The 23034-nt window shown below is 47.0% G+C and overlaps 1 protein-coding gene across 1 annotated transcript in view; it reads right to left on the minus strand.

Moving 5' to 3' along the window:
• LOC144781884 (uncharacterized) overlaps positions 1–18691 on the minus strand; it is a 698016-nt gene extending 679325 nt beyond the window's left edge. The window contains exon 1 of the mRNA XM_078660934.1: positions 18545–18691. The gene's annotated coding sequence lies outside the window, so the exon portion shown is untranslated. The remainder of the gene's footprint in view (positions 1–18544) is intronic.
• Positions 18692–23034: the final 4343 nt, after the last annotated feature.

Below are 23034 nucleotides of genomic sequence, written 5' to 3' on the forward strand. Positions count from 1 at the left end.
TGGGTGGTTGGAGCAGTCCAGTCCATTATGGTCTGGATTTTGCTCTGCAATGGTTGAACCTGGCCTCCACCTACAAGGTGGCCCAGGTATACAACCTGACTGTGCCCTATCTGGCACTTGGTAGCCTTGATAGTTAGGCCTGCCTTTTGCAGGGCTTCCAAAACATTCTTTAGGTGGATCAGGTGATCTTCCCAAGTGGAGCTAAAGACAGCAATACCATCTAGATAAGCTGCACAGTAGTCATCCAGGCCTGAGAGGACTTGGTTCACCAACCTTTGAAATGTGGCAGGTGCATTTTTCAGACCAAAGGGCATGACCACAAATTGATGTCCTCCTGGGGTTGAAAATGCTGTTTTGGCTTTTGCGTCATCAGCCGGTTGAATTGCCAGTAGCCAGCTGTCAAGTCAATTGTACTCAGAAACTTGGCAGATGGGAATCTGTCAATGAGTTCATCTGCCCTTGGTATTGGATGGGCATCTGTCCTAGTGACAGCATTGAGTCCTCTGTAATCCACGCAAAACCTCATCTCTCTCTTACCATCTTGGGTGTGAGGTTTAGGCACCAGGACTACTGGACTGGCCCAAGGGCTCTCTGAGGGCTCAATGACCCCCAAATCCAACATCTTTTGGACCTCTGTCCTGATACAGACCCTGACATGATCAGGTTGCCTGTAACACCTACTTTTAACAGGCAGACTGTCCCCAGGGTCCACTTCATGAGTGCACCAGGTAGTCTGACTTGGAGTCAGTGAAAACATATGTCTGTAGGACTGTAGAACTTGTCTGCAGTCCTGCTGCTGTCGGTCAGTGAGGCTGCTTGCCAAGGCTACACCATCAACTGAACCATCATCAGGGTTCTGAGAAAGCAGGTCTGGGAGAGGGTCACTTTCTTCCTCCTGTCCCTCATCTGTAGCCATGAGCAAGCCCATGTCTGCCCTGTCAACATATGGTTTCAATCTGTTGACATGAAGCACCCTGTGGGGGCTGCTGGGATTTCCAAGGTCAACCAAATAGGTGACTTTCCCTTCTGCTCAACAATAGTGTGGGGTCCACTCCACTTGTCTTGGAGAGCTGCTGGGGCCACAGGCTCCAACACCCACACTTTCTGTCCTGGCTGGTAAACAGTCAGCACAGCCTTTTGGTCATGCCAGGCCTTTTGCAATTCCTGACTAGCCTCCAGGTTTTTGGATGCCTTTTTCATGTACTCAGCTATCCTGGAGCGGAGACCAAGTACATAGTCCACAATGTCTTGTTTGGGAGGTTTTAGAGGTAACTCCCATCCCTCCTTCACCAGAAAAAGGGGTCCTCTTACAGGATGCCCAAACAGAAGTTCAAAAGGGCTGTAGCCAATCCCCTTCCGTGGGACCTCTCTGTAAGCAAACAAAAGGCAGGGCAGCAGGATGTCCCATCTCCGCCTAAGCTTTTCAGGGAGACCCTTAATCATGCCCTTTAAGGTCTTGTTGAATCCCTCAACTAGACCATTGCATTGTGTATGGTAGGGTGTGGTGAACTTGTAGTTCACTCCGCGCTCTTTCCACATAGCAGTCAGATATCCAGACATAAAGTTTGCACCTCTGTCTGAGACAACCTCCTTTGGAAAACCCACTCTTGAGAAAACTCCCAAAAGGGCTCTTGCCACAACAGGTGCTGTTGTGGTCCTTAGGGGAATAGCTTCTGGGTATCTGGTGGCATGATCCACTACCACCAGAATAAACCTCTGCCCAGAGGCTGTTTGGGGATCCATTGGTCCAACAATGTCAACCCCTACAGGTTCAAAGGGAACCCCCACCACAGGTAGTGGTATTAGGGGGGCCTTTGTGGTGCCACCTGATTTGCCACTGGCTTGGCAGGTGACACAGGAGTGACAAAACTCCTTGGTATATTCTGACATATGAGGCCAGTGAAAGTGAGGGACAAGCCTGTCCCAAATCTTGTTCTGGCCAAGATGTCCTGCAAGGGGAATATCATGGGCTAGTATGAGAAGGAAGCCCCTGAATGCCAAAGTTATGACCAACCTCCTGGAAGCTCCAGGCTTGGGGTATCTAGCCTCTGAATACAGGAGCCCATCATCCCTATAGACTTTGTGGGTCCCACTAGAATGCCCAGCAGCCTCAGCATGCAGCTTGCTGTCCGAGGCATTCAAGAGAAGGGCAGTCCAACTGCGCCTGCCTCAGATCTGCCCTGGAGGGTCCCCCTGTCCCAAGAAACTCAACCTGATCAGGCTCAAGCTCTTCTAGGACAGTTTCCTCCTGGGTCTCACAACCAGCTTCCTGAGAAGGCTGATCCTTTTCCTAAGGCAAGGGGGAAGGCACTGGCTCAACCCTACTGCTTCTTCTCCTTGTAGGCAATTGGTCCATTGTTCCTGAATCCAGTGCCAGTTCAGTGTTGCTATTTCCGACCTGTGACTTAGTCACAGCAAGGACATGTGCTGATATCCCTAACATGTCTGCATGAGTCCTATACTCCACTTCAGCCCAAGCTAAAGTCTCCAGGTCATTGCCAACAAACATTCTACAGGGAGGTCTGAGCTAACCGCAAACTTTTTGAGGCCAGTTACCCCTCCCCTGGAGAAATTAACAATTGCCATACTGTGAGTGGTAGTGACATTGCTAGCATTGTTCACTAGGTAATTTTCACCTAGTATCATCTGTCCAGGGTCCACAAAGCCAGGCGTCACCATTGTGACACTAGCACATGTGTCCCTGTAGGCCTGAGCCACTTTGTCATTAATTAATAGAGTTTGTGTGTTCCTCCCCAAATTATTGGGACTCACAGTAGAGGACATAGTTATGTCCCCATCACAGATCAAAACAGCTTGAGTTGGTATTCTGACTAGGCCAGAATCCATCTCAGTTCCCAGAGTTAACCCTACTACACCCTTCTGTTGAGAACCACCGCTTGGAGCTGAACTAGGGGGAACAGTTGCCTTGGGGGCCATGGTGGCTGGAGCTGCCTTCTTCTTGGTGCAATCACTGGTCCAGTGAGTATTTACTTTACAAACTTTGCACCATGGTTTCTTTGGGCTTTCTTTCTTTTTAGATTGTTGGGAACCCCCACCATTGGAAGTTTTTTGGGGACCTTGAGAAGGACTTCTGGTCTTTTGCTTTCTCCCCACCCTTTTGGTTTTGCTTCTTCCGATCACCACCTTGGTCTGTACCTTCTGCTTCACCCTGGTTCTGACCCATTTGTCTGCCTTCTTTCCCAATTCTTGGGGAGAGGTCAGATCAGAGTCAACCAGGTTCTGATGCAATAACTGGTTCTGACAGTTGTTAAGCATGTGTTCTCTCATAATCAAATTATACAATCCTGTATAGTCATTGACCTTACTGCTCAGCAACCAGCCCTCCAGAGCCTGAGTTGCACAATCTACAAAATCAGTCCAGTACTGAGTCTGTGTCTTTTGGGTATCCCTGAACAGCAACCTGTACTGCTCAGTGGTTAGGCCAAACCCATCTATTAGAGCACTCTTCAGGACAGTGTAGTTGTCAGCATTCTGTTCACTAACTGTCAGGAGCTTATCTCTGACTTTGTCTGCAAAGGAGAGCCACAAAATTGCTGCCCACTGACTCTGGGGTACCTGCTATACTTTGCAGGCCATATCCAAAGCAGTTATCTTATCCACTTGTGGATGTCATCCCCACACTTGTAGGGAGGGACAATTTTGTTCCGGTTTTTATGGTCATGAGACCTTTCCATATCTCTAGGAATTATGCTGCCACCAGTGGGATCTAGCCCACTCAATTTCTTCTCTCTCTCAAGAGCTAGGGTCTCTTTTGCAAGGGCAACTTCTTGCCTCTTGATCCTCAGCTTGACCTCTTTCATTCTAGCTTTGTGCTCTCTCCTCTGAGGGGAAGTCTTCCTCCTCAGAGCAGAGGCACTGGACCCTTCTGAGGAATCAGAATGATCAGCACCACTGGAAAGTGATCTGGGCCTTCTGTTTCCAAGGTTAGGAATATTTGGAAGGTTAGAGGGAGGCCTACCATGGCCCTCTCCACCTCCAGATAGTCCTGTGTTGCCCAGGTCAGGTTCACCAACCTCATCATGGTCAGCACCCACCTCCTCATCAGAGACCACTGGATATTCCCCAGTATTATTCTCTTCTGTGGATGGATGGCCCCCCTCTCTACTACCTTGGTTACCTGGGTCTGATGCTCTACACCATGAGCCACTAAGATATCTACCAGGTGGTTAAAGGATGGACTCTGTCCTTGTCTCAGTCTTCTGACTGAACACAGACTTCTCAGTTCTTGAAAAGTAAATGTGTCATATTTAGAAGGCACCCTCTGGGTTTCTTCTTGAAGAGGTCCACTAGGGCGTGCTTCCAAGGACATTTTCTAGTGAGGTGTGGTGTGTGCACCTACCTACACTAAACGGTTTCCTACTAGAACCTATCTAGGAGTTGTAGTCAGGGTGTGCTAAGCCCTTACCACCTACAACTACTAAGTTCAGTAGAACTTATGTATATCTAAGACTTGATTTATATGTACCTACAAGTACCTTGATATGATCTTTCAGATGATATTACAAGATCATTTGGTAAAACAAATTGCAAGCTCTTATCCAACCGCTGCACACCAATGTGAGAAGTTAGCCAGGCATATTGTCCAAGCGGTGAGGTGGTCGTGGTCGGTGGGTATGGGTGGGGCCGGGGTGGTGAGGTTGGCGGGGTCCGTCTGAGGATTGAAGCTGTCGTGAAGGTCGGTGTTCTTGCGGTGGAAGAAGGCAGCGAGGGCGTCGCAGAGGGCTTGTGATGGGGGGATGTCGTTGGTGCAGGAGTTGGGGTTGGAGAATTCTTTCACAATATTGAAGAGCTCCTTGCTGTTGTGTGCGTTGTTGTCGAGGTGGTTCTTGAAGGCGGCTTTCTTGGTGGTCCTGATGAGGTGGTGGTGGTTGCGGGTGGCGTGTTTGAGAGCTTCGTGGCTGTCGGGTGTTTTCTCCTTGTGCCAGGTGTTTTCCAGTCTCCGACAGGTGCGCTTGGAGGTTAGGAGCTCCGGGGTGAACCAGCTGGCTCTCTGACTGGTATCTCTGTGGGCGTGTTGTTTTGTCGGGGCTAAGGTGTTGGTGCAGTCCTCCATCCAGAGTCTGTGGGGGGCGGGCCCCCTCCTCGAGGTTGGTGGGTTTGGTCGGGGGGTTGAGTGCAAGGTGAGTTTGTAGTAGTTCCTTGGTGATTTTGCTCCAGTGATGTCCAGGGATCTGTAGGGTGCGGTGGTGAGAGACGGGTTTCTGGACGGTGAAGTGGACGCAGTGGTGGTCGGTCCAGGTGAGTTTGGAGGTGTGGCTGAAGGTGACGTGGGGACTGGAGGAGAAGATTGCATCGAGCGTGTGGCCGGCGACGTGGGTCGGTGTTGTGACGATCTGTTTCAGTCCGAGGGTGGCGAGGTTGTCGATCAGGGTGGAGGAGTTGCTGTTGTTGTTGTTTTCCAGGTGGTAGTTCAGGTCACCGAGGAGGATGTAGTCGGTGGAGGTCAGTACGTGCGTGCTGATGAAATCGGCGATGGTGTTGCAGAATTGGGGGCGGGGTCCTGGTGGTCTATAGATGAGGGTGGTCTTGGGGTCCGTGTGGATCTGGAAGTGCATGTGTTCGGCGGTGTTGAGGGTGTCGGTGGTGTTGGTAGAGATCCTGATGGTGTCCTTGTGGATGATGGCGATTCCTCCACCAAAGCCATTGGTGCGGTCTCTGTGGGTAATCTTGTATCCGTCGGAGATGGCCACTGCGATGTCTGGGGCGGAGACTTCGTTCATCCAGGTCTCGGTCAGGAAGGCGATGTCAAGCGATGTGGAGTCGAGCAGGTCCCAGAGCTCGATGGCGTGTTTGCGTGCGGAGCGGGTGTTGAGCAGGATGCAGCGGAGCTGGTTGGGTTCCTTTGTGGCGGGTGTCTTGGCGTCTACGATGCAGGAGAAGCTGCAGTTCCGGCAGGTGAAGAGGCCGTGGGTGCGCTTGGGGGCGGCCTTGTGGCAGCTGGAGGGTCATCCTAGGTTGAGTGCGATGAGGGTGTTGGCGTCTTATCAGATGCGGGCAGCCTGGATGGTGCGTGGTCCAGGGGTTGTGTCGCTGGGCGCGGTCCAGGCGCGGACGGGCGCAGACGGGCTTGCCTTAGGCGCGCCTTCCGCGCGCCAGCGGCGCGCCCGCTGCGCGCGGCCTTGCAGCGGCCGCCATAAATGTGGGCGTGGGGAGGGCGGCTCAGCTGGGAGGCGGGGGAAGCAGGGGAATGGCGAATGGGGAGCGGGGGGAAACCGGAGCGAGGAGCGCTACGGAAGGGGGTACAGAAGAGAAAAGGGAGGCGGGAGGGGAACGGTGAAAAGGGCCGGATTCACAGGCACGGGTGGGTGGCGCGAAACGGGCGGAAAACGGGCTGGAGCAAGGACGAGCAGGCAGGGCTGGAGACACAAACACAGAAGGGCAGCGATCACAGGCAGCAGGAGGAACAGCCAGGCGAGTCAGGAGGCAGGCGCCGCGTCCCTACAGCGGCGGAGCTGCAGCGGGAGGGGAGCGACCTACCAGAAGGTCAAGGGTCGCTCTTCACACCATGCAGCTGCCGCTTAAACGTGGGAGTGGGGAGGGCGGCTCAGCTGGGAGGCGGGGGAAGCAGGGGAAAGGCGAATGGGGAACGGGGGCGGGGGTGCAGGGGGGGCAGCGGCTGGAAACCGGAGCAAGGAGCGCTACGCAAGAGGGGGGTACAGAAGACCTTAGCAACCTTAGAAAACAAAACATTGTGGGAATTGCACAGTGAGGTTCTATGCCCTTCAATGTCCATTCAACACTTTGATGCCAGTTCATAGCTCAGTGTGTTGTAGTAGCCATATTATTAACCTGCAGAGTTATCGTGCCAATGTAATATGAGATTGATATGCGCAAGGGGTTATTATGCACCTATTAGCTTAGGGCTAGACCTAGAATTTGCTAAATAGTAGGATATTTAGCAAATTCTAGGTCTAGCCCTAAGCTAATAGGTGCACAATAACCCCTTGCGCATATCAATCTCCTGGGGCCTTAACCAAGAGGTATATAGTCTTGTTTATGAACAATCCCGGGACCTGCACTGTTTTTAACCTAACCTATGAGAGCAAATGGTCACATGACATTAGTCAAATTGCTCTTCCATAATACTGCTGTTGTCGGTCTGTTCATCCAAGGCTCTGGAAGCTGGAAGGCGGCCTATCCGCTGAGCCATCTGTTCGGGAGCACCTGCTGCCTCTCAGTAGTATGTAGGATCTACAGCCTGCAGTGTTACACTCATATCACGTACTAGTGGAACAACTGTGCAACCACTGCCTGTGCATGGACTGCCAATAATACCTATAGTAGTGGGCCCGTAGAAGTCTCTCAATATAGAATTGCTCAAGAAGTGTAGTAACAGCTGGTAGGGAAACGCAGAATGTCTATCTGGTATTCCAACACCCCGCTTGTTCGTTTTCACTATTTGGGTGGTGGTTTTGCACGATGGGCTCCTATCAGGAATTGGACACACGGCTTCTCGTTCAGGGTTAGTGTGGTTGGGCTCCCCTGGTTGGCGTTGGAACAGCCTCGTGATGAACCTCGTATCCTTTAGATTCCTTTGTGCTCCTCCCAAGGTGAGAAGTTGTCCTGAGGTTTGTTATCGCCAATACTGGGAGCACCTTGTTCAGCTTTAATTCCTTATGGCGGGGGTCTTGAGTCAACTTTTTAGACAAGCTATTCTTGAGGTAGCATGGTCTAAGCAGCTTCCAGGATGTTAGGGGGCATGTGTTACCAGCTGTTTACCTTTGCAATCGTGTATATAAAATGTAAGTCCACCACGAAAGTTATACTAAAGTATGCATCGCGCACTGAAATGGCCCTCTGTACTTTGCTTGAGTATAGTTGCACAAGCGTACACAAAGCACAGTTTACAGTTGATTTTTGAGAACTGCACTTCGGCAGAAGTTGTACATTACTGGGTGTAGTCTGCTGAGGCTTTGTGTGAAGGTGGGTAGTGGGTCTCAGTGGCTTGCGCTGGTTCCCCTATGGTATAGATTAGGGAGTGATATCAGCAGAGGGGGTCCCCCCCCCTCATCTCTTGGGCTCTTCCCAGGGGTATGTCCTCTCGAACCTGGGACAGTCTACACTATTGCTGTAGAGGGATTTGTTCCCAGGGGTATATGCTTATTAGTTTCAGAGGGGCTTTTGGTTCAGCGGGTGTATCATGATGCAGGTCCGGATCTTAAGGGGGGCATTTGGTTTCAGTCCAAGCAATCCCTTGGTGGTGGTCGTAAGTCATCCTTGCAGACAAGCTATCTTAGAGGTAGCATGGCCTAAGCTGCTTCCAGACTAAACCCGTGAGGGCAGGTTTTGCCTGCTGTTAAATCCTGTATTGGCATATGCAAGGACTCATCCAAGTTACATAGTATAACATGTATTGATCCCTTCAATGCGCCTGTGCTCTCTTATTAAAGCAGCACAAGCGTTTATCGCAAGCACACAAAGTCAAAGTCAAAGTCAAAAAGATTTTATTTGTATTGGTACTCATATAAAGGACCACAAATATACAATTTACAGATATAAAGGAAAAATAATTTTTACATATAATCAATACAATGGTAAAAAAGTTTTTAGAAACTTAAAAAAATTATAACAAACAAATTCATTTGACGGATATTTACATAGCTGCAAAAGTTCACTCACTTTGACAATTCTACAAGTTTGATAGATCGGGGCAAGGTATCTGGTGCGTGCAGTAGTTACATTTATATTGGGACACACAAACAGCAAATGCTCAATATCTTGGTCTCCCCCTTCACACAGGGGGCATAGGAGTGATCTTCCAGTCGACCACCTTGCTGTGTAAGTTAATACTGGTAGGATACCCAGTCTTAGCATGGTGATTGTCCTCCTTACACCATGAGTCAGGGAATACCTGATGTATGGTTGAATTTGCTTATATTCCAATGAGTCCACGAAGGATTTATATGTTTTCAGTTTTTTGCAGTGTTCATAGTCTAATTTGTAGCTTAGTTTCGGGGTGTAACATCTTAGAAACAATTTCAGTTGAGCTGCTGACCAACTGCATAAAATATCCGAGGTGATTTCTGCCATTTGGAATATAATTTTCGTATTATTTGAGAAGGTCTGGTTTTTTGTTTCACTGTAAAGAAGTTCATTTTTCAATAGGTGTCTTAATGTGCCCTCCTTAGCTTTAAGTAGATTGTAGCTCCACCTGATTACATTGGCTACTGCTGTGGCAAAAGAACTTGTAATCGAGAACTCCAAACGTAAAGCCTGAACAGGTACGGAGTCAGAGACCTTCATTAATTTTCTTAAAATTTTCCCCTCTTTACGGTCCATGTAGGTCCACTGTTTTATCGGGATGTACTCTGTTGCATATGATAATACAGGTGGAATTTTTACTTTATAAATTTTGATTAAGGAAGAGAAGTGCCGACTTCCGGTGGAGCGATAGAGTCTTAAAAGAGCCTCAGTGTGTACATCAGATTTCCTAATTAGATTTTCAATGTGTTTTGCATTGGAGATGTTCTTTGATAGTATCCTGCCAAGATAGGGATACTCGTTCACTATTTCTACTTTTCTTCCACCTAAGTTCCAACTGTAATTATTTCTACATTTCTTCCTTGAAAAAACCACAATCTGTGTTTTATTTAAATTCGGAGTTAAAAAGTTTGATTCTGAATATGCGTGAAGTATATCCAGGGAGTTTTGTAACCCAAAAGGGGTTAGGTCAAGCATTACTATATCATCAGCGTACATTAGTACTTGTATGTTTTGTTTGGCAATTTTAGGTGATAAACATAAACCCTGCTGTAACTGTTTAGGCAGGTCGCTGAGATACAGGGAAAATAATAATGGTGCCAGTAAGCACCCTTGCTTCAGACCATTGGCTGTTTGTATCCTTTTTGTTAGGCCCTTTTCTCCTCCCATTTGCACCTGACACCAGGTATTGGTGTGGAGATTCACGATGGTTTGTAGAAGTTGTTCTGGAATTCCAAGTTCCCTGAGTTTATGCCATAGAGTTGGTCGATCGACACGGTCGAACGCAGTCGTGTAATCAACGAACACTGCATATACCGGCTGTGATTTTCCTATTACATATTTGTCTAGTATCGTTTGAATAACAGCAATGTTATCTGTGACCGAATGTTTTGGCCTAAAGCCAGCTTGAAACATCGGAATTTTATCCAGTGAAAAAGCCCAGTCCTTTAGTTTTTGTAGAACTTCTGCTGCAAAGATTTTACCCGCAGCGTCCATTAGCGCAATTTGCCTATAATTTCCGGCAACTGTCCTGCTCCCCTTTTTATATATTGGGATAATCGTACTCCCCTGCCAGGATTTAGGTATTTGTCCGATTTTGAGGATAAAATTGAATAGATCCGATAATGATTTACCCCATTCCTTTGGATTTGTTTGATAAATCTTTATAGGGATCTGATCTGGACCAGAGGCACCTGTTTTTCTTGCTTTTTTGATTGTCCTTTCCACTGAAGTAGCAGAAAGAAATTGTAGGTCCACTTTAGTTTTGCTATTTCCTTTTTCCAGGCTTTTCCCATCTGATATAGTCAAATTTGCTTTGTACAAATCAGTGAGATAAGTTTCCCACTCCTTTGGGGGGACAGGTATTGATTGTAATTTCTTTTTTGTCCCTGTTAGTTTTGCTATGAGGGACCAATATTTGCGTTGATTAGAGTCTTTTGCTGCTACCTGAATGTCAATCCAATTACGGTTTTGAATATCTTTTTTATTTCTTAACTTCTCTCTCCTGAGTTTATTTTTTAGTCGGTTAATTTCTTTCTCAGTAGATATAGAGGCATTCATGTAATGACTACGAATGAGTTTGTTCAGTTTTTTCTTCGTAATGGAGTTTTGGTTATTTTTATTGAGGTTTTGATTTTTCCACCTATTAACTCCAAAAGGAGCCTGTTGTAATTTATCCCATAAAAGGTTCCTAAGCTCATTAATCACGTATTCAAAATTCTCTATTGGGTCCTCCGAGAAAATTGTTGTTAGGAGGTCAGTATACTCAATCAAGATTGATATTTTGTCCATAATTTTAGAGCTCCAAAAAATTCTTCTCTGATCTCCATTTATCAGGACAGAATTTTTATGAAAAATTAATGGTGCATCTAATGCAGTTTGGGGGTTCCATTCCGTAGTTAAATTCATCAGCGCATGGTCACTCTCTTGGCTTAATTTTACTTGTAGGTGGGTAACAGTCTCCAGTAGATTCATACTACAGATGATGTAGTCTATAGTGGATGGACTTCCATTACCCCGTCTAGTGAAAGACGCCGGAATATCGCCTTCCAGGTTGCCATTCAAGATTGCACCATTTAAAGTTGGCAATATTGACAATAGTAGTTTTCCTCTTTTATCGGATTTCGCACCTTTAGGAAATTGCGGGGCTGAAAATTCAACTAATTCCTCTTTATACAATTCAGCCCATTTTCTAATTTCAAGGTTAGAAATTTTGCCATTCAAGTCACCAGCTATTATATAAGGAATATGTAATTGGTCCTCTACTATCTGCGCAATAATTTCCATTATCTCCACAAACGTTTGATCTTCATTCTGGCCAGGAGGGGCATATATGTTGAAGAGCAAAATTGCCTTTTCGGTTGCCATATTATGTATTCTTAATGAGACCTTTATACATTGCAGGTGGTAAGATTTAGTATGAATAACTTCTTGGCCCCACAGATATTCCTCTGACAGTAGAGTGGCCAAACCACCTTTTGCGTGGCCCCGATTTGTGGGTATGGCAGGGGTGACATAGACATAATAGTTTTTCAAAGAAAAAGAGTCAGTTGCCCAGGTCTCTTGTAGCAGTAAAATATCTGGATGATTACTTATAGCCTCCTTTAGTTTGATAGTATCTTCCCCCGCCATATTCCACGATGTTATTTTTAGGCCGTTGTTAAACAGGTTGCCCAAGGCATGCAGAGAATCTCTTACTGTTACAATTCCCTGAAGCCCGTGACCAAGACTTTATACTTTCACTAAAGTCTCTTCCGTTGGAGTCATGGTGCCATACTGCCCTTCCTCCATTATCCACTTTTATTTTTATTTGTAGAAAGTCTTTCCCTGTGGAATTAAATCCTGAAGTCGACTCTCCAGCCAAGTCAGTATGTCGAAACTGATTTTTATATTGGGAATTTGCAATTGATCGTATTTGCTCATCGTACCCTGCATAGTTTCTGTCTTTCTCAGGGTTTATTACTGGGATAACATCATACCCGTGTTTATGCAATATCTCTTTTTCTTCGAGTATGATTTCAGGGATAACATATGACCAAAACGATACTATAACTTTTTTTGTATTGTCTCTCTGCGGGAAGGTTACTAAATCGATTTCACTGCTAGTTAAACTTCCTAGTGACTTTATGTAGTGAAGGAGATTAACAACCCTACTTCTGTTGAGCAGTACCGAATCCGTAGGGAAAAGTTCTTCAAATTGTAGTACTTTAAAGTATCGTTTTTCTGCTCCATAAAAGGGTTTTCCTTCATAGTTTCTTTCACAAATGTCGTGGTGTACTGATTTTTCAAAAAGCTTGTATGGATAAAATTCTTTTGCAACCGGGTCTAGTAGTTGTAAGTTCTCTTCCTTTTTTTTATTACTAGTTTCCATATTCTCAATCAATCCTGATTTGACAGGTTCAGCTTCTTGTACTTCTTTGGTTTCATTAACAAATGTGGGCTTTTGAAATCTCAACTTGCGATTTTTTCTTTTATGGAAACGTCTTAATGGCTTTTTCCTCTTTTTTTTTCCTTCTGCTTGCTCAGGTTCTATCTTACTACAGGATTTCCCGCCCTTTTTTTCCTCAGACGTACTATTGGAATTAATTTCTTGGATATTTTCAGTCAAAAGATCATTGTTTAATCCATTGGATTTGATAGTTTTTTTGAAAATTGGATATTCCTTATCGCTTGGAGGTTTTTCCATAAATAGTTTTTTTAAAGAGATTATGGAAGTTTCAGATTGATTTTCCGGCTTTCCTTTCTTTCGTTTTGTAGCATTTGATGTCTGGGTACCACGATCATGTTTTTGTGTCTCCTTTTCAATGTTGCAATTCCTTATACTATTATTCTTTTGCAAGTCGTTGTTGTATTCCGGTTGTTTGTTTTTCATTTCAGATGATTTTCTTCTCTTTTTTTCCTCCACTAGATGCTTAAGGATCCCGATTTGAACGTCCAAGGTTTGGTCCGAGTTTTCTAGTATATTTCTCAAAAAGGAGAGCACTGACTCAAGTATCTCTTGCAGTGTAAAGAGGGCTTTTGACATAGGAGTAGCAGTGTTGGCTGAATAGTTAGTTTTTATATTAAAAGGGTCAACAGATGATTCAAGTGGGATAGGTTGCGATGGGTTTAGTAACTGAGGAAAACTGTTAGATATTTTGGGCTCTGATAGTTTTTCTGTTATCTTTGATTTATTTGCCCAGAGTTCTTGTAATTGACATTTATTTCCAGTATTATTTTTTGGAGTAGACGATACAAGATGAAACTCTTCTTGATCCTGGATATCTGATTTGTTGAAGGAATTGATAGATTTTTGCTTATTGTCAAGGGCCACATTACTGAGATGAAACTTCAAGTTGGGTCCAGATGTTATTTCAAAAAGCGTTTTAGGCCCTGTAGGTACTACGGAGATATCTGTAATTTCTGGATCTATGATAATTTTGTCAGTGACTTCCTTAGTAGAGAGACCAGAGAAATATTCACTGATGGCAGGGGTCCGCAGTATGCGACCTTGTTTGACCGAAGTATCTTTTGTTTTCCGTACGGCATCCTCTGTGCCCATACGTTTCATGAAGATGGTCCGTGAACGTAATTTTTTAAGCCCCATTTCCTTTTACGCGAGTGGTATTGTTAGCAAGCTTTATTTCTCGTGTAAATATTAGACAGAAGGAACTATGAGGATATGGTCGAGTATAAAAAGACCTTACTTTTCGTCGGCCGGTGTTAGTAGGGTGGCCCGTCCCGTCCTCAGTCGTCCCCGGACGGCCACAGACGGCCCGCCCTTTGCCCGGGCTTCTCCCGGGCGCTACCCGCGCGCTCCCGCGCAGCGGAGTAGAGGTACTCTAATTATTGACTGACCTTAGGAGGGGGCGTGGCCTTGAGGGAGAGCGTCACCAGGTGAGATCGGTGAGGCAGCTGCTGGGACTCTTGGGAGTTGGAGTCCAGCAGTCTGCCCGCTCGCAGCCCTACTTGCCTCGAGCCCCCAGTCCTCAGCTGGCAGTCACAGCAGAAAGCGCCTCCGGTGAAGCGGGACCCGCGGAGCGGGTCCGGCGGAAAGTAGCACTTACAAAAGCGCTTCAGCAGTAGCACGGAGCACAGAGCGCCGTCTCAGTCCTCCAACACAGGTGCAGTTCAACTTGATAGGATGCAGAAAGGATTCCGCTATTGATGATAATCCGGCGCCTTTTACTGGAGAGAAGGGGGCGTGGCCTTGAGGGAGAGCGTCACCAGGTGAGATCGGTGAGGCAGCTGCTGGGACTCTTGGGAGTTGGAGTCCAGCAGTCTGCCCGCTCGCAGCCCTACTTGCCTCGAGCCCCCAGTCCTCAGCTGGCAGTCACAGCAGAAAGCGCCTCCGGTGAAGCGGGACCCGCGGAGCGGGTCCGGCGGAAAGTAGCACTTACAAAAGCGCTTCAGCAGTAGCACAGAGCACAGAGCGCCGTCTCAGTCCTCCAACACAGGTGCAGTTCAACTTGATAGGATGCAGAAAGGATTCCGCTATTGATGATAATCCGGCGCCTTTTACTGGAGAGAAGGGGGCGTGGCCTTGAGGGAGAGCGTCACCAGGTGAGATCGGTGAGGCAGCTGCTGGGACTCTTGGGAGTTGGAGTCCAGCAGTCTGCCCGCTCGCAGCCCTACTTGCCTCGAGCCCCCAGTCCTCAGCTGGCAGTCACAGCAGAAAGCGCCTCCGGTGAAGCGGGACCCGCGGAGCGGGTCCGGCGGAAAGTAGCACTTACAAAAGCGCTTCAGCAGTAGCACAGAGCACAGAGCGCCGTCTCAGTCCTCCAACACAGGTGCAGTTCAACTTGATAGGATGCAGAAAGGATTCCGCTATTGATGATAATCCGGCGCCTTTTACTGGAGAGAAGGGGGCGTGGCCTTGAGGGAGAGCGTCACCAGGTGAGATCGGTGAGGCAGCTGCTGGGACTCTTGGGAGTTGGAGTCCAGCAGTCTGCCCGCTCGCAGCCCTACTTGCCTCGAGCCCCCAGTCCTCAGCTGGCAGTCACAGCAGAAAGCGCCTCCGGTGAAGCGGGACCCGCGGAGCGGGTCCGGCGGAAAGTAGCACTTACAAAAGCGCTTCAGCAGTAGCACAGAGCACAGAGCGCCGTCTCAGTCCTCCAACACAGGTGCAGTTCAACTTGATAGGATGCAGAAAGGATTCCGCTATTGATGATAATCCGGCGCCTTTTACTGGAGAGAAGGGGGCGTGGCCTTGAGGGAGAGCGTCACCAGGTGAGATCGGTGAGGCAGCTGCTGGGACTCTTGGGAGTTGGAGTCCAGCAGTCTGCCCGCTCGCAGCCCTACTTGCCTCGAGCCCCCAGTCCTCAGCTGGCAGTCACAGCAGAAAGCGCCTCCGGTGAAGCGGGACCCGCGGAGCGGGTCCGGCGGAAAGTAGCACTTACAAAAGCGCTTCAGCAGTAGCACAGAGCACAGAGCGCCGTCTCAGTCCTCCAACACAGGTGCAGTTCAACTTGATAGGATGCAGACTTTCTCTGTTATGCGGAGAACGTGCGTTACAGCAGTAGTTGTAACTTAGCTGGGTATAGCCTAATGACGCTGGTTGTGATGGGTGTGGTTGAGTTTCGGGGCATGTGCTGGAACGCCTGTCGTTCGATGCGAAGCGCCTTCAGCAGTGGGGGCCCCTCCTCATCGCTTTGTCTTTTACCTGGTAGTATGACTTCACGAACCGGGGAGGGTTACACCAAGGTTGTAAAGGAATAAAGGACCCGGGGGTATCTGCAGTTTAGTGGCAGAGGGGCCTGGGTTTCTTCAGGCATGTAATGTTCATGTCAGGATCAGGTCACTTCGAGGTGGAAGGGTCCACCGCTCACCTGTCTTTATGGTTTTGTTCCTTTGGATTGACAAAATGCTCTGCAGAGCAAGGATTGCAGGTTTCCCTAAGAAGCGAAGTGGTGGGGGGCCCGGACGGCGACGGTGGCCGCCAGCCGCGCTGTGGAGGAGTTACTGGGCGATCCAGAAGCAGAGAGGTGCAACACTGTACTTCAGCGGGCACATAGGGGTGCCAGAGCCTAACCTAGAACCTCATGGGAGGTCCAGGAATCCGTGTCGGCGCCCCAGTAGTCCTTCGGGCGGTTGTGGGCCTGTGCAACCGGGGGTTTGCCTAGATACGCCCCGCAAGGGGCGTGAGTAGTTTTATTACCATAATGGTGCAGCAGTTGGGTGGTTCGCCACTGTGCTGATTGGCTCAACAGGCGGGCAGGTGGCGAGAATGCGGCCTGCCCTTGGATCGCCCGTAAGATAACCCACCGTGATTACATAATGTTGTATGTAACAATAAACCTGCAGCAACTTTTCCCAATCTTAACACTTGTGTCTGTGTGTTATTTGCGGGATGTTATATATGTTAGGACGGGGGGTTCTGTTGCCCTGATGTGACTATGTGCCTACCCATCAGGAGGGCGGGCCCTTAGTCTCAGAGGGCTGCCCCTGTCCCTTACTGTGGTCAGCCACTCCTCCCCAGGGCAGGCGTTGCCCGGCTGGAGGTGGGCGGGTCAGGTGACGCGCGTCCGGGGCGGCAGGCAGGGAGAGAGGGTGTATATCTCTCCCCCTCGCCATTGTTAGGCCTCTTTGCTGCTCCGGACGTCGCGTTTACTACGTCGGGAACACTCTTTTCCCTCCCTACCTCTAACCCAGAGTGTCAGCTAGGGGGGGGGCACCTAAGGGAGTTCTATGCCCTTCAATGTCCATTCAACACTTTGATGCCAGTTCATAGCTCAGTGTGTTGTAGTAGCCAGATTATTAACCAGCAGAGTTATCGTGCCAATGTAATATGCTGGCAAGACAAAGATCTCTGCTGACTCTTGGTTCAGCCTGTCATGAAGAGAGCCCACCCCCCTTCAACTAAGTGCCCAGTGCGATGGCACCAGTTACACCCCCAAAAGAAAGCACTGACAGGAGTGTCTCCACTGAGCAGCCACCCTCTCTTTTTTTGCAGATTTATATAGTGGGAACACGACCAAAGGTATTGGAGCGCTTTACATGAGCACCAGTTACGTTTACACAAGGACCCACTCATTTTTTGGTAGGAACGGTGAGATTAAGTGATTTGACCAGAATCACAGCATGTTGAGGCGACGCTGAGACTCGAACCTGATTTCCCAGCTCCACAGTCGGCCGCGCTGGCAGGTAGCCTACATCTCCTTTTGTTTATCGTCTTCAGTGTTAAGCTGGTCACAGTTTCGTTTCAAAGAAAATCGCTCACTGTTTGTCCTTCCTCGTGAGGAAAAAAAACCTATTTTCTCGGCTACGGGAATCGCATCTGCAAAGGCAGGGAATTGAAACTGAAACTAAAGCCCCGTAGGTCCGAGTTTGTGACAGATGAGACTGAAGACAACTATTAGAGATGTGTTTCTTTAAATCGTAGCACCGCCCGGCAGGAGAGAGAGAGAGAGAGAGGAATAAAGGAGAAACAAAAATGTAGAAAGAATGAAAGATGAGTCTGAAAAAGGGGGCATTAGAGAGAAACAGGGGAAGCGAGAGCGTTAAAGTTTAGCACGAAAGTGAGACGCACCGAGAAGAGGAAAGAGCACGAGAAAGGGATAAGGACCAGAGTAAGGAATATGGATAAAACTAGGACCAAGCTGACAGAATGAGCGAGAAAGTGATAAGAAGTGAGTAAAAGATACGGGGGTGAAATAAAACGAGAGAAAAATAAGCTACGACTTCTGGTCGGAAATATAGACGGTGCTCAACAGAGAATGTTTGACAGACCAGGTGAGATAACGAGAAGGAGCTAGGAAAAAGCAATGCAAAAGAACGAGTGAGATTAGAAGAGGAGGGAATATAAAAACAAAAAAAAACAGTAGGGTTACGTTCAAGTCAAAAGAGGGACAGAATTCACCGGGCATGTATGGGAGGACAAACCTCATTTGGGGTGGACTTTACATTTATGTAAGATTAACCCCTTCAGAAAACGTATAGTTAACTCTACCTCAGAATTCGCGTATCGTAACATTAGAAACATGCTCTCTGGTGTCAGAAAAAGGCTAAAGGAGATGCATTTCAAATCACACGAAGGGTTGAATGGCTGGTTCGCCCTCTCGACCTGCAGGTGTCTTGATTCTTAAAGACGGACAGTGAAGGGAGACACACGCAACCTCGATGAGTCGCTTTTAAAAGCTGCTCACTAGAAAGAGTGCGATCGCCTCATCGCGGGCAGATGATACATGCTGACGGTTACTCCAATGTATGGATAGCTTCAGCTTGTGTGAAGCGCCCTTGCATCCTCTGGATAATGTCAGCGCTATAGCAAAACAACATAAATACATACAAACTGACAGGACAAGGTGCGTGCATGTCTGAAAACAAAATAAAGGCGCCCACTAACCTTAGTCTGCACTGATTGCGCAGCTGCAATAGAATGAGGCAGGGAGGCTTTCCGCCTCAGTATCCCACGAACTCTGTTAGGCACCTGGTCGCTCTCTGCCGACACATGAAGCCGTATTACTCCCCTCCCTTACTATTAACATCACTCACATTTCAGAAAGAGGGCGTGTCTTGTTTCTGCGAGAGGGCAGTGCAATTGGGCAATTTACTGAGCTCAGAACACCGTGGACCAGAGCGAGGCGATCATCTGAAGGCGAGTAAGTGAGTAAACTTCCTCAGTGTGCAGGGAGCTGCCAGTGACACAGATGCCTGTATATGTGAGAGAAACTCTTATGTACAGGGCAATGCTCTCACGTTTCTTCGGTTCATGTGTGAAAAGCCTACCCAGCAGTGTATTTTTGCTTTGCCTTCTGGGACTTGTAGTCCTGTTTTCTAAGGTTTCAGCTTGTGTTTAAGAAGCAGAGTGCACGTTTCTTGCCTTGAGTAGCACTTTCAGAGGAGCAGCAGACCAGGCGAACAATCGGAGGCCAAATGTGTCACTCTAGCTCCAGCCCTAGACTATGTTGGGACAGTGAAACTGTCGTATGTACTAAACAAAATTAGAGAGCAAAGGGATTTTATCCACCTAGGTGGAAGGAAGGGTACTCCCGATCCCCTGGTTTGGTAACTATATAACAAAATAAGGAGTACCACCAAAGATAAGGTTAGGAAACCAATATCGGTGGGATGAGACGCTAATGTAAAAAAGAAGTCCTTCTTTGTTTTTAAGGAACCCCTCACTCACCGACCTGGTCGGTGACATGCTTCATCATCGGGGCCACCTTGATAGCCGAGTGCCATCAAGGTGTGCTGCGACACCTGAAATACAGTGGAGCGGGTATGTGAGTGATGAATGAAAAAGAAAAAAAGTCAGTGAGTTAAAAATTGTCCTGGTATGGCTTATCCAAAATTATTTATTCTAAGACTACTGGACAATGTTAAAAACAGTGTATGTCGATACAATAAAGGCTTAATTAAGACCGAATGTATCTGTGGTATGTGTTAGGTCTACATGTTTCAAACCAACGGGGAGTTACCGGTTTTTCATCAGGACCAAAAAATAAAAGGAATTGGGTGGTCAGGGTACACTAACGCCCTGCCATACCTGCAATCCTTTCAGGACCCAAACTAGCCAATTGCTAGGTGGGTAAAGATAGTATGTAACCCAAAGGTGGTTACATTAAAAGGCAAAAAACCTGTAAAGAAAGAGAGGATCATAAGTCATAAAGGCTGATTACATGCCTGCAACGTAGTGAAGTGACGTAGTCCGCTCTCTCTGTGAATCATCCCACATTCAGTTAAGGCGAATTATCCATAGTGTGGTGTATCAGCATTATTTCTGAGTGGAAGTATTTAGGTTCTAAATGGGCACACATATCAATATAGGTGTGAAGGTGAACACGCATATATATCTATTTTTATTTTTATTAGCCAGTCTGTCACAAGCCAGATAGTGCGTGCCAAAGTCATGACTATATATTAATAGTGCCAGGGATTACCGACGTGATAATAGTTCAACTTGATCCAAAGATTTATACAGTACAAGACAAACGACACACTAAACACACATTGCCAGAATATTTAAAAACGCTCACTCCTCAATGGGGGAATGTTGGCTGCACGGGGATTGAGGGGAGAGGTCACAAAGCTCGAAACGTATTCTGTGAATTTAAGGAGAAATCGGAACAGACTCGTTAGTAATCCGTCAGAATATATTGCAATGTTCTCCCTCTTTTTCGGTGCAAAGATAAGGAAACGGACGCGTTCCCTAATATACAATCTCTACTTACAGTTTCTGATGTCAAAAATCGACTATCAACCTATGCCGCCCCTCCGCGCACCCGTGAGGAGGCAAAAGCAGCGCCGAAGTTAAAGGCAGCCGCCATCGGGGACATGGTGGGCGTGGTCGCCATCGGGGACGTGGTGGGCGTGGTAAGTGATGCGTACTGACGTCACGTGGTCACGTGGTCGTAGTACGGGGGCCCGCTAGGGAAAAAGGACGGTTGTCCGGGGAACGTAGGTAAACAAACCTCCGTTCCGCGTGAGAATAAGGGCTAGTCATAATGAAAATCTCAAAAGGACAAGCGAGGAGTTTCTTTAAAAAAGGTCACGCAAGATGTGTTTTACAGAAAGGAAAAAAGGCCCCATTGTTGACTAAGTGTTCAGTAGATCGAAATAGGGGCATGTAATAGCGATCATCGCACAGGGGTGTTGGCAATACAATGGAATACATCTAAGCCCAGGAGTGCATTCGATTTTATGGACAAAGGTGCTAAAACCAGAACAGAACCAGATGGATTCTGTACAACAATGTTACTTCATGAAGGAATTCTTTGTCATAATCAGATTTGGGCAATACAGGAAACACTTAGGAAAGGACAGATGCCCAGGTACTGGGGGTGAGGTGAAACACTCAGGAAAGGACAGATGCCCAGGGTATATTGTCATTCAGACCAAGTTTATGGGTAGACAGTCTGTATACCCATCTCTGATCCTTCTCATATAGGCGTTTCTGTATGTTTGGTCCAGGGGTCACTTGCTCAATGATAGTCCAGAACATATCATTAGGTGTGTGGCCTTTCTCAAGGAAATGGTCAGTCAATCGGGTTGCATTTTTCTTGCAGCGTATAGTGCTGCGATGTTCACATATCCTCTGTTTTACCTTTCGAGTTGTCATCCCGATGTAGCATTTCTTACAAGTGCATTCGATCAGGTATACTACATTTTCACTATTGCAGTTGGTATGTGCAATTTGTCTCCAGGTCTTCCCAATTTCTAAGTCCAGAGTTTTTGTGTTCCTGGTTAAATGGCACACACTGCAATCTCCGCAGCGATAATGACCGGTTACATCAGGTAGACCCCAAACCCTGGTAATGGATGGTGCGCTTGGAGCCAATTTCGTTTTCGGTCTGGTGTTAACAAGAGTGTCTTTTAAGCTCTGTGACTTCTTAAAAGAAAACAAAGGTTTTTCCCAGTGTAGATTGCCTGTGTTTATGATGTTCCAATGTTTATTTACACTCCTGGTCAACTGGTTTGATATTGAATTGAATGTTGTCACGCATGTTAGAGGTATTTCCTCATTGGTTCTGGTCTTTTCTTCAAGGAGTGCCTCCCTGGGCTGGTTCCTGGCCCTCTTTTGGCATTTTTTCACTATTTTCTCAGGGTATCCACGGTTCCCGAGTTTTACAGATAGGTCCTCTGCCTGTTTCTTGTAATCAGATAGTTTGCTGCAGTTTCTGCGTAGTCTCAAAAATTGCCCATAGGGTAGGTTTTCCCTTAATGGTCGAGTGTGGAAGCTTTCAAACCTTAAGAGGTTGTTCTTTGAGGTCGGTTTGTAATGAGTTCTTGTCTCCAAATGATTGCCTTCTTTGCTTATTACTACATAGAGAAAAACAATTTCCTCTTTGTCGTAGCAACTTGTGAACCTGAGGTTGTTGTCACAGGAATTAATCCAGGCTATGAATTGCTCAAGGAGTTCAGTTGGTCCTTGCCAGATGGCAAGGACGTCATCAATGTAACGCCTCCAAAAAGTCAGATTCTTGCAAAATGGATTTGTGTTGTTCAGAATGAATTTGTTTTCAAAGTCATACACGTACATACCAGCTATGCTAGGAGCAAAGACGCTGCCCATTGAGGTGCCCCCAGTCTGTAAGAATAACGTTCCCTCAAATTCGAAATAATTGCGTTTGAGGGCCAAAGTGGCACATTCCAAAATGAATGCCCTGGGTGTGTGAAAAGGCCAATCTGCATTCTCCAGGGTATTGCCCAGGACTCGGATGGTATCGTCCTGGGGTATGCTTGTGTACAAGCTTTCAATATCCATGCTTAGTAACACAGTGTCTTCATCCACTTCCACGTTCTGTAACAGATTTAGTAAGCACTTAGTGTCTTGCAGATAAGTGGTTGACTTCTGTACAATAGTCTTAAGGAAAAAATTGCAGAACCTGGAGAGAGGTTCTAACAAGGAGCCAATGCCCGAGACAATTGGACGTCCTGGGGGGGGTAATTTACCCTTATGCATCTTTGGTAAGATGTAGAAATAGGGGATTTTTCCCTCAGTGGTACTTAAATAATCTGCTTCTTGTTTAGATATTGCACCACTTGATTCCGCAATTTCAACTAATTGACAGATTTCAGCTTTCAGATCACTCGTGGGATCAGTGTTTAAAACTTGATAGTTTTTTCTGTCGCTGAGGAGTCGGACACATTCTTCGCGGTAGGCGGTCATATCCATAACTACTAATCCACCACCTTTGTCAGCTGGTTTTATTATAGTGGATTCGCAAGCGCGTAATTCCTTTAAGGCTGTTCTTTCTACATTGCTTAGGTTCTGGAAATGAGAGGGTGTCTGCATCTTTTCCACATCATTGTAGACAGCTTGCTCAAAAGTAATTAGTTCAACTGGTGTGGTGTGTGGAGGTGGCATAAAGGTGGATTTCAATCTCAATCCAC

This window comes from Lissotriton helveticus, chromosome 9 (genome assembly GCF_964261635.1).
Source record: "Lissotriton helveticus chromosome 9, aLisHel1.1, whole genome shotgun sequence".
NCBI lineage: Eukaryota > Metazoa > Chordata > Amphibia > Caudata > Salamandridae > Lissotriton > Lissotriton helveticus.